Consider the following 12,715-nt stretch of genomic DNA (forward strand, 5'->3'; position numbering starts at 1 on the left):
TGAAAAGACACCAACCTGGAGTATTATTTACCTTTATATATACATATCTGAGCTCCCCAACTAAATTTTAAATCATTCAAGGATATAGATCACATCGTGTGTGACCATGTGCACAATCATTTAATTCCAAACACGTCGTGTAACCACACTAATCTCTTAGTAAGCAATGGTGATTTTCTGATGATATCTGGCATTTACTGCTGCTGGTCTGGTACCCTCCAGTCCATGTCACTCAAGCCAATGGTCAAGTCCCAACCTTCTTCAGCTTTGACTTGCCCTCAGCATCTCAGTCGGCTGATCACTCTTCTCCTTAAGACTCTACTTTCAAGATGCTTTCGATCAATATGGCAGAGTAGGTAAACTGCACATGCCTCCTCCAACAACCACATCAAATTACAACTAAACTAGAGAACAACCATTATTGAGAACTGCCAGAAGTCCTATAACTCAGGACATACAGAATAAGCCATGTGGAGACTGGTAGGAGGGGCGGAGACGCTGATCAGGCTGGTTCTACACCCACGTGTGGAAGTTAAAAATCATAAGGAATATCTCAGCTTATGAGATACTCAGCTTATGTGGCGGTCCCTCCTTAGGAACAAAGTGTCCCACTCCACACCAGGATCCCTAGCCCAGGGTTCCAGTGCTGTGAAGAGAAGTCCCCATAACTTCTGGCTGTGAAAACCAGCAGAGATTGTGGCTGAGACAGAGGGTGGCTGCAGTCACAGGTGTTCCTCTTACAGGGCCCACACACAGACTTACTCACTGATGGACTCATTCACTCTGAGCTCCAGTGCTGGGGCAGCAGCTCGAAAGGCACCAGGGACATAAGGGAAGGAAATGAATTGTCTGGCTTCAGGGCAAGAGCTGGAGGGGCAGCTTCCTCCCAGACAGAAGTACTGGAAGAAGCCATTGTCCTTTATCGAGCCCTCCCCTGACCCAGGCTCCCATATCTGAGTCTCCACCAACCTGGTTAACACCTTTTGCCCCACACTGGTGATTCCAAGACCCCACCCACCCAACTTGCCAGACCCAAGCTGCTTATAGTGGCTTTCCCATACAAATGACCTGTCTTGGCTCATGCTACAAATTTTCCTAAACTCTCTCAAATGTTCACAAACCCCAAACAAGCAGCATCTGGCCTCAGCACGCCCCATACCTCTTGCTAAGCAGCCCCAAGCCCAGAACTAGTGGCCGCTGGCCTCAGTTTGCAGCTTAGCCACTCCCAGGTACCGCCAAGCCCACCACAAGTGGCCACCACCTGTAGATTACTTTGCAGCTCATACCAAGTGGCCCCAAGCAGGGCACAGGCAGTGGCTGACCTTGGCCTGGACCAGAGGCCATCCCAAGAGGCCCCAGAACCAACACACCCGGTGGCCAGCTTCAGACCACACCAAAGCACCAACCAACCACCTTCAGAAATGACATACCCAAAGGGCAAACTAGGCAGGCACCAGAGCCTCACTAAAGCGAATCCTGATCCATAGCATCAGCCCCTGCACAACAGTACTCACAGCCAGTCAGCCTGTCAATCCCACCCACTGACATGCCAAAAGCAATCAAGGCTCAACTACAACAGGAGGGCAGAGACAACCCATACAAGAGACACACCTGGAGCACCCAGCTCTGGTGACCAGGGAGTCTGAACCACTGGGCCCCACATGACACCTACTACATAACGCCATTCCACCAAGACCAGGAGACATTCTTAGCTCTCCCTAATAAACAGAGATAAACAGAGGCAGCCAACGTGAGGAGATAAACATGTCCCAAATGAAAAACAAAAAGAAAAACAGAACAAAACTCCAGAAGAAGAACTAAACAAAATGGAGACAAGCAATCTACCAGACTCAGAGTTCCAAACACTAGTTATAAGGATGCCCAATGATCTCAGCAAGAACTTCAACGAAGACGTAGGAAACATAAAAATGGAGATAAAAACCATAAAAAAAAATCAGAAATAAAGAATACAATAACTGAAGTGAAGAATACATTAGAGGAAATGAACAGTAGATTAGATACAGCGGATCAAATCAGCAATTTAGAAGATAGCAGAAAACACCCAATCAGAACATCAAAAAAATTTTTAAATTATTTTAAATGAAGATATTTTAAGGGTCCTCTGAGAAAACATCAAGTGTACCAACATTCGCATCAGGGGTGACCAAGAGGAGAAGAGAGAGAGCAAGGAATTGAAACATTATTTAAAGAAATAATGACAGAAAACTTCCCTAACCTGGTGAAGAAAATAGACACAGAAGCCCAAGAAGCACAAACAATCCCAGGTAAGATGAACCCAAAGAGGTCTTCACCAAGACATATCACAATTAAAATGTCAAAGATTAAGACAAAGAGAGAATCTTAAAAGCAGCAAGAGAAAAGCAGTTAGTTACCTACATGGGAGCTCCTATAAGACTTCCAGCTGATTTCTCAACAGAAACTTTGCAGGCCAGAAGGGATTGGCAGGAAATATTCAAAGTGATGAAAAGCAAGGACCTATAACCAAGATTATTCTACCCAGCAAAGCTATCATTTAGAATCGAAGGACAGATAAAGAGCTTCCCAGACAAGAAAAAGCTAAAGGAGTTCATCACCACCAAAGTAGTACAAGAAATGTTAATTTCTAAAGAAGAAAAAAAAAATCAAAAATACGAATAAAATGTCAATAACTACAAATCTATCAACAATTACTTTAAATGTAAATGGATTAAATGCTCCAATCAAGACACAGAGTGGCTGAATGGATAAGAAAGCAAGACCCTTACATAGGCTGCCTACAAGAGACTCACTTCAGATCAGAAAACACACACAGACTGAAAGTAAAGGAAAAAGTAAATGGAAAAAGATATTCCATGAAAATGAAAATGAAAAAAAAACCTGGGGTAGCAATACTTACACCAGACAAAACAGACTCTAAAACAAAGTTTGTATAACAAGAGACAAAGAAGGACCCAGTAATACCACCTCTGGGTACTTATCTGAAGAAACCCAAAACACTAATTCAAAAAGACATATGCATCATATGTTCATTGCAGCATTATTTACAATAGCCAAGATATGGAAGCAACCTAAGTGTCCATCAATATATGGATGGATAACAAAGAGGTGGTACATATATATAATGGAATATTACTCAGCCATAAAAAAGAATGAAATCTTGCCATCTGCAACAACATGAGTGGACCTAGTGAGTACTGTGCTGAGTGAAATAAGTCAGACAGAGAAAGGCAAATATCGTATGATTTCAATTATATGTGGAATCTAAAAAACAAAACAAACTTGTAGATACAGAGAACATTTTAATGGTTGCCAGATGGGAAGGGGGTTGGAGGGATGGGTGAAAAAGGGGAAGGGATTAAGAAGTACAAATTGGTAGTTACAAAATAGTCATGGGGATATAAAGTACAGCATAGAGAACATAGTCAATAATATTGTAATAATTATGTATGGTGTCAGGTGGGTACTAGATTTATAGGGGTAATCACTCTGTAAGTTATGTAAATGTCTAATCACTATATCGTACACCTGAAATTAATATAATGCTGTATGTCAACCGTAACTGAAAAATAAAAAACTATTTTAAAAATTAATTAATTTGTTTAAATAGACACTGCTTTCGTGTGGCTTCCCGGACCACACACTCTGTTCACTTTCCCCCTCTCTGACTGCTCTTTATTGGTGGCCTTTACTGGTATCTCCTCATATTTCTGACTTCTTAAGCTTGGAGGGCCCCAGAGCTCAGTCCATGTACATATGTTCTTTAAGTGCAGTCACTCCCTTGGCTGCACTCATGAGAGTCATGAGACTCTCATACAGTCTCATGACCTTAAATAAAGCCCCAAATTTATATCTCCAGCTCAGAACACTTTCCTTAGTTCCATAATTGTATATCTAACTGTCTACTCAATGTTGCCACTTGAACACCAACTGGCATCTCACACTTAATTTGAACCAAACCAAGTGCCTGGTCCTTCCAATCTTAGTTAACAGTAACTTACTCTGTCTTTCCAGTTGCTCAGGTCAAAAACCTTGGCTCTCCTTTCAACCTGCTATATATCCAGAATCTGACCACATCTTACCACCTCCACTGCCATCACCACTTAGATCAAGCTGCCACCCTTGTCATCATGACTGCTGCAAAACAGTTTTTAAATGGTCTCTCTTCTATCCTTGCCTCTCTGCAGTCTATCTCGACATCAGCAGTACATGACACGCCATTAAAATTTAAGTGACATCACCTCACTTCTGTGCTCAAAAGTCCTCCAATAACTTCCCACCTCACTCGAGGGAAAGCCCTACTTAATACAGCCCTTTGTTATGCCTGCTTTCACCTTCGACTACTCTCCCCCTCGCTCACTCCACTTTAGCCACTCTGCCCTCTGTGCTTTTCCTCAAACATGTCAGGCACTCTTCTGCCTCAAGACCTTTCCACTTGCTGTGCCTCTACCTGGAACCTTCTTCCCCTAGACAACCACAGGCTCATTCCGCATCTCCTTCAAGTCTACGCTCACACGTCCCGTTCTCGGCGAACCCTTCCCTGACAACTCTGTTTAAAATTGCAACACCACCCCTATACGCTCACATTCCTTATGCATACATAACATATCCTCTCCTTATTTTTTTCTGTTTTTATCCATCTTCCTTACAAGAATATAAAATGCACAAGAGCAGGAATTTGTTTTACACACTGATTTCTAGTGCCTAGAATACTATCTGACATATAGTAAGTAGTCGGCGAATATCTGTTGAACCAATTAATTAAGATAGAGAATGTAGATGATGTAACATGAGGTACTAGGTCTCAAGCACTCTATAGAAGTCCACGTATTTGGAATATGGCTTTGGATTTCAACTCTACCACTTTGTAGCAACATAACCTAACCTTGGATTCCTTATCTGTGAAATGAATACAAGTATCTACCTCGTAAGGCTACAGAGTAAATGAAATAACAGCCTAGAATAAGCACTGAATAACATTATAACCATACACACACACACACACACACACACACACACACACACACACACACACATATATGGTTAATATATATACATATATATACATATATATATAATCATATAAAATAATCATGTATTGTTTTAACAATCTGGTGACAACAGCAACTAAACAAAAACATACATGATAATATAATATCTATTTTGGAGCTAAATTATACGAAACAAATTATGTTTTAAATGTTCAGGGACAAGTGAGTCCAAGGGAAGTTAAAAAGTTTAATAGGCTTCAAGAAAGAGACAGGTTTTGAGCTGAGCACTGAAAACCTTGGACAGTATTTTAACAGACTGGGAAGTGGGAGCTGTTCCCATACAGGAAACATGAGCTAAAGAATGAGTGTGACATTCTATGGCTTAACAGAGATCCTTGACAGATCAAGAAAAATAAATGGCCTTTACAAAAAAGTGAGAAACCAGATAGGGTGGATTTATGAAAACTTTGGAGAAGATATGACCTTACTAGAGAAAGAAGGGATAAACAGAAAGAATAAAGACAAGACGGAATTCAAGATGTGATCGTCCTCCCACAGAGTTCACTTCCAGCGTCCCTTCCCGCCATGAATGGCATGTCCATCCAGATGCACAACCAGAAACCAAGGGGATCCATCACACTGTCTCCTCCACCCTCTCAACCCATCACCAGGTCTTGTAAACTCAACCTCCAAAGCATACCTTAAATCAGAGCCGCCATCACAACCACCTTTATCCTGACTCAGAGTCTCAATTATAGTTGTAATTTAATAAATGCCTTTGAAAAAACTTACTATATAAATTTATATTATTATTGTTGTACAACATTTTCTTTTATACATTGTAAATCATAAAGAACTCAACAGATGACAAGGCAAGTTTATCACAAACCCAGGGAAAGATGCTTTTCTACTCACATAGCACAAACCTTCTCAAGGAGCACACCTCTCTGAAAAGGACATTTATAGGACTACGTATTTCTGTATGACTTAGACTACATTTAAACTTGACTTCAGCAGAAACATTGATCTTTCATCCTCTCTCACACTAATTCTAACCATTTGGATAGACTGAGCAGAGAAACTAGTTGAGTTCAAATGAAAATAACTTAAATTGGAATCAATGAAAATGTAAGTATGATTTACTCTTAGCATGAACATGAAATAAAATACCTTGGATGGACAGAATAGATTCCAAATTATTAGCCCTATTTAAAAACTGTTCTATCTGAAGATGTAGAAAATTCTCAATAAACGGGTCTCTGAGTATATTGAGAACACTAATTTATAGCAACTTAAAATCAGAAGTTCAAGTTTCTGGTCCAAGATGGTGGCACAGGAAGACCCTGAACTCACCTCCTCCCAGAAACACATCAAATTTACACCTATAGACAGAGCAATTCCCCCTGAAGAACTAAGTACTGACTGAACAGCTTCTGCACAACAAACAAGAGACACCACATAGAGAAGGGTAGGAGAGATAAGAGACATGGTACCATGGGAACCCCACCCCCAAGCAACAACCTCCAACAGGGAGGGATCACTGAGAGTCCAAAACACTGGTTACAGGATGCTCACCAGCCCTGGGTACAGCAGAAAAACTGGTTTAAAAGTCACCTAGACTGTACGAGAAAAAAATCCATGTACTAAGTCTACCGTCTCTGGCAAATTGGAGGGTAACTGTGGGAACTCTCTCGCTGTCGGAGGAAGTGGAGAACACCATTTAGGGACCCCTCTCCCCGTTGGCTGCATGGGCAAAAGCACGATCCAGATATACTAGCCAGCCTACCTAGACCGTCAGAGTACACACCAGGCCCCCAGTCCACACCAGCTCTGAGGCTTGCACCCTGGAGTCCCCTCGGCTCTGTGCCCACTCCAACTATTGCTCCAGCCTCTGCAGGTTACCCCAGACTTCCCACAGATCACACCCACTTCAGCTACAGCTCCAGGCCTCAATGAGCTTGCCCCCAAGGCTACCCTTGGCCTGAGCCAATTCTAACTACAACTCCCAATGGCCTCTCAGTGTGGCTTGTCCCCCAAATCCCCACAACTTGCACCGCCCTAGCTATAGCTCTGGGCCCAGGTGTGGCTTGCTCCTGGGACACCCCATGCCTGAGCCCACTCCAACTACAGCTCTAACCAGCTTGCTAAGGGGGCGCCTGGGTAGGGCTTGGCCCTCGGGACTCCCTGCAGCCTACGCCTACTCCAGCTCCAACTGGCCTACCAAGAAACCAGACACATCCACAGAGGGTAAGTTCCTATAGACGCCACTCCTTCATGATGGGGAGAGGTTGCTGTTTCACCTAAGTCATAGAAATAAACAAAGAGAGACAGCTAAAATTAGGAAACAAAGAAATATGTTCCAAATGAAAGAACAGGACGAAACCCCAGAAAAAGAACTAAGCAAAATGGAGATAAGCAATCTACCAGAAAAGAGTCCAAAACACTGGTTACAGGATGCTCAATGAACTCAGGAAAAGAAAGATGAACTCAGTGAGACCTTCAAAAAAGAGATGAAAAATATTAAAAAGAACTGAAGAACACAACAACTGAAATGAAAAATACACTACAGGGAATCAATAGCAGATTAGTTGATGCAGAAGAATGAGTCAGCAAGCTGGTAGACAAGCTACTAGAAATCACACAATTGGAGAGTAAAAAGAATTTTAAAAACTAAGGATAGTTTAAGGGGCCTCTGGAACAACATCAAGCATACCAACATTTGAATCATAAAGGGGTTCCAGAAGGAGAAGAGAGAAAGAAGTGGTCTCTCTTATTTGTTGTGCAAAGCTTCCCCAACCTGGTGAAGAAAACAGACATCCAAGTCCAGGAAGCCCAGAGAATCCCAAACAAGGTGATCCCAAAGTGGCCCATACCATGACACATCATAATTAAAATGCCAAAAGTTAAAAATAAAAAGAGAATCTTAAAATCAGCAAGAAAAAAGCTAGTTACCTACAAGTGATCCCCCTTAAGACCACTGACTGATTTATCAGCAGAAATTTTGCAAGCCGAAATTGAATGAAATGATACATTCAAATTGATGAAAGGAGAAATCTACAATCAAGAATACTCTAACCAGCAAGATTATCAATCAGAATACAGGAGTTTCCCAGACAAGCAAAAGCTAAAGTTCATCACAAATAAACCAGCTTTACAAGAAATGTTAAAGGGACTTCTTTAAGTGGAAAAGAAAAGACCAAACAAAAAACAAAAAAGAAAATATTGAAAAGAAAAAATGTCACTGATAAAGACAAACATTTAGTAAACAAATGTAGTGGGTCAACCAATTATAAAGCTGGTATGGAGGTGAAAAGACAAAAGTAGTAACACATGTATAACTACACTAATGAATTAAGGGGTACACACATAAACACACAAAAGATGAAAAATATGATATCAAAAACATAAATGAGGTAGGGGTAAAAAATGTAGTGGTTTTACAATGGATTCAAACTTAAGGGACCATCAACTTAAAACAGACTGCTATAAACATAGCAGCTATATATGAATCTTATCATAACCACAAACCAAAAAAACCTATAATAGATACACAAAGAAAAAATAACCCAAACAAATCACCACAGAAAGTCATCAATGTATACAAAAAGAAGAAACAGAATAACTACAACAACAACCAGAAAATTAATAAAATGGCAACAAGTACATACCTATCCATAATTACTTTAAATGTCAAGGGACTAAATGCTCCAGTCAAAAGCTAGTGGGTAGGCTGAATGGATTAAAAAAAGAAAGAAAGAAAAGAAAAACACCCATGCATGAGCTGCTCACAAGAGACTCACTTCAGATCAAAAGACTGACACAGACTCAAAGTGAAGACATGGAAAAAGATACTTCATGCAAACAGAAATGAAAAAAAAGCTAAGGAAGCAATACTTATATCAGATACAGTAGACTTTAAAACAAAGGCTTTAACAAGAGACAAACAAGGGCATTACATAATGATAAAGGGACCAATCCAACAAGATCAATAACATTTGTAACATCTAGGCAACCAAAGCACCTAAATAGATAAAGCAAATATTAACAGGCATAAAGGCAAAGATCAACAGTGTTACAACAATAGTAGGGGTCCTATAATATCCCACTTGAATAAACAGATAGGTCATCTAGACAGAATACCAACAAGGAAACAGTGGCCTCAAACAACACATTATATCAATGGCAGTAATAGATATTTCCAGAACATTCCACCCAAACTTAGCAGAATATACATTCTTTTCAAGTACACATGGAACATTTTCCAGGATATGCCACATGTTAGGCCACAAAACAAGTCTCAGTAAATTTCAGAAGATTGAAATCATATCAAGCATATTCTCCGATCACAATGGTCTGAAACAAAAAATCAATTACAAGAAGAAAACTGGAAAACACCCAAACACATGGTGGCTAAACAACATGCAACTAAGCAATCAATGGGTTAATTTGGAGACAAATGAAAATGAAACACAATCTTTGGGACACAGGAAAAGCAGTTCTAAGAGGGAAATTCATAGTGATACAGGCCTACCACAACAAACAAGAAGAAAAATTTCAAATAAACAATCTAAACTTACACCTAAAGGAACTGGAAAAAGGACAAAGCCCAAAGTGAGTAGAAAGAAGGAAATAATAAAGATCAAAGCAGGAATACATAAAATAGACTAGAAAAAAAAAGTCAATACAACTAAGAGCTGGTTCTTTGAAAAAGATTAAAAAAAAAAAAAAAAAAAAACCAAGATAAACTTTAGCCAGACTTTATCAAGAAAAAAAGAGAGGGCCCAAATTAATAAAATCAAAATGAAAGAGAAGTGACAATGGACACCACAGAAATACAAAGGGTTGTAAGAGAATTCTATGAACAATTATCTGCCAACAAATGAGACAACCTAGAAGAAACGCATAAATTCATAGAAATATATAATCTGCCAAGACTGAATCAGGAAGAAACAGAAAATCTGAGCACAGCAATTACGATAAATGAAATAGAATCAGTAATCCAAAATCTCCCAACAAACAAAGATGGATTCACAGGTGAATTCTTCAAACATTCAAAGAATGAATGCTTATCCTTCTTCAACTATTTCAAAACACTGAAGAGAAGGGAAGGCTTCCAAATTCATTCAAGGCCAGCATTACCCTTATATCAAAACCAGACAAAGATATTACCAAACAAGAAAATTACAGGCCAACATCCCCAATGAACATAGACACAAAAATCCTTAACAAAATATTACCAAACCAAATTCTGCAATACATTAAAAATATCATATGCCATGATCAAGTGGGACTTATTCCTGGGATGCAAGGATGGTTCAATATCCACAATTCAATTAATGTGATACACCACATAAACAAAATGAAGGATAAGTTGTATGATCATTTCAACAGATGAAGAAAAAACATTCAAAAAAAATTCAACATATATGTATGATAAAAACTATCAACAAAGGAGGTACAGAAGGAAAATACCTCAACAAATTAAGGCTATAGATGACAAACTCACACTTAAAATCATACTCAATGATGAAATGCTGAACGCTTTTACTCTAAGGTCAGGAACAAGACAAGGATGCCCACTCTCACCACTCTTATTCAACATAACTCTTGGAAGTCCTATCCACAACAATGAGACAAGAAGAACTAAAAGATATGCAAATTGGAAAGGAAGAAGTAAAACTGTCACTATTTGTAGATGACATTATACTAGATCAGGGGTGTTCAAACTGCGGCCCGTGGGCCAACTGTGGCCCACAATCCATTGTTAATTGGCCCGCAGCAAATTCCAAAAATATATTTAGTTTACTTAAATTAACCAGGTGAGGCAATACATACTTCACCTAGAGTGAATGGCCCGGCTGTTTGTGTATTTTACCGCACATGACCCTTGGTAAACAACGTTGAAAAAAGTTTGGACACCCTTGTACTAGATATAGAAAACCCTAAAGATTCCACCCAAATAAACTATTTGAAATAATGAATGAATTCAGTAAAGCTGCAGAATACAAAATTATTATTCAGAAATCTGCTGTTTCTCTACACAAATAATGAACTAGCAGAAAGAGAAATTAAGAAAACAATCCCATTTACAGTTGCATCAAAAAATAAAATACCTAGGAATAAATTTAACCAAGAGATAAAAGACCTGTCCTCTAAAAACTATAAGACACTGATGAAAGAAATTGAAGACACAATAAACAGAAGCATATACTGTGCTCAAGGATTGGAAGTATTAATATTGTTAAAAGGTCCATACTATCCAAAGCAATCCACAGATTCAATGCAATCCCTATCAAAATACCTATGGCATTCTTCACAGAACTAGAATGAATAATCCTACAATTTATGTGGAACCACAAAGACCCCAAATAGCCACAGCAATCTTGAGAAAGAACAAAGTTGGAGGGATCACACTACCTGCTATTAAACTATACTACAAGGCTATCGTAATCAAAACAGCATGGTACTGGCATAAAAACAGACACATAGATCAATGATAAACCTATGCCTTTATGGTTAATTAATCAACAACAATAGCGGGAAGGATAAATAATGCAGTAAAGACAGTCTCTGCAATAAGTGGTGTTGGGGAAACTAGACAGAACATGCAAGATAAGAAACTACACCACTTTCTTACACCATATACAAAAATAAACTCAAAATGAATTAAAAAATTTAATGTAATACTTGAAACCATAAACCTACTAGAAGAAAACATAGGCAATAAACTCTTTGACATGAGTCTTAAGAATCTTTTTAAATATGTCTCCTTGGGCAAAGTCAACAAAAGCAAAAATAAACAAATCAAACAAATCAAACTAAAAAGCTTTTGCAAAGTGAAGGAAACCATTAAGAAGATAAAAAGGCAACCTACTGAATGGGAGAAGATATTTGCAAATGATACATCCGATAAGGGGCTAACATCTAAAATATATAAAGAACTCATACACCTCAACATCAAAAAAACAAACAATTCAATTAAAAAAATGGGTAGAGGACCTGAACAGACACTTCTCCGAAGGAGACGGCCAATAACATGAAAAGATGCTCAAGGTCACTAATTATTAGGGAAATGCAAATTACCACCACAATGACGTATCACCTCACACCTGTCAGAATGGCTATCATCAAAAAGACAACAAATCACTAATGTTGGCGAGGATGTAGAGAAAAGGGAACCCTCGTTCACTGTTGGTGGGATTGCAAATTGGTGCAGCCACTATGAAAAACAATATGGGCATTCCTCAAAAAATTAAAAATATAACTACTGTATGACCCAGCAATTCCACTTCTGGGTGTATATCTGAAGAAAACGAAAACAATAATTCGAAAAATATATGCATCCCTATGTTCACAGCAACATCGTTTATAATAGCCAAGATATGAAAGCAACTTAGGTGCCCATTGGTAGATGGATAAAAAAAATGTTGTTCATATATACAATGGAATATTACTCAGTGGTAAAAAAGAATAAAATCTTGCCATTTGCTACAACACGGATGGACCTAGACATTATTACGTTAACTGAAATAAGTTGGACAGAGAAAGACAAATACTGTGTGATTTCACTTACATGAAGAATCAAAAATCAAAACTAAACAAACAAAATGAAACAAACTCATAGAGAACAAACTGATCTCTATGATCAGTTGTGAGAAGAAGAGGGTGGGACAAAAATGCATAAGTGGATTAAGAAGTACAAACACCCAGTTATAAAATAAGTCACG

At 38.8% G+C, this 12,715-nt stretch overlaps 1 protein-coding gene across 1 annotated transcript in view; it reads right to left on the reverse strand.

The window, feature by feature from the left end:
- Positions 1-12,715, reverse strand: part of MIPEP (mitochondrial intermediate peptidase) — a 174,702-nt gene that overhangs the window by 137,691 nt on the left and 24,296 nt on the right. The window lies entirely within an intron of this gene.

Source organism: Rhinolophus ferrumequinum, chromosome 4 (genome assembly GCF_004115265.2).
Source record: "Rhinolophus ferrumequinum isolate MPI-CBG mRhiFer1 chromosome 4, mRhiFer1_v1.p, whole genome shotgun sequence".
Classification (NCBI taxonomy): Eukaryota; Metazoa; Chordata; class Mammalia; order Chiroptera; family Rhinolophidae; genus Rhinolophus; species Rhinolophus ferrumequinum.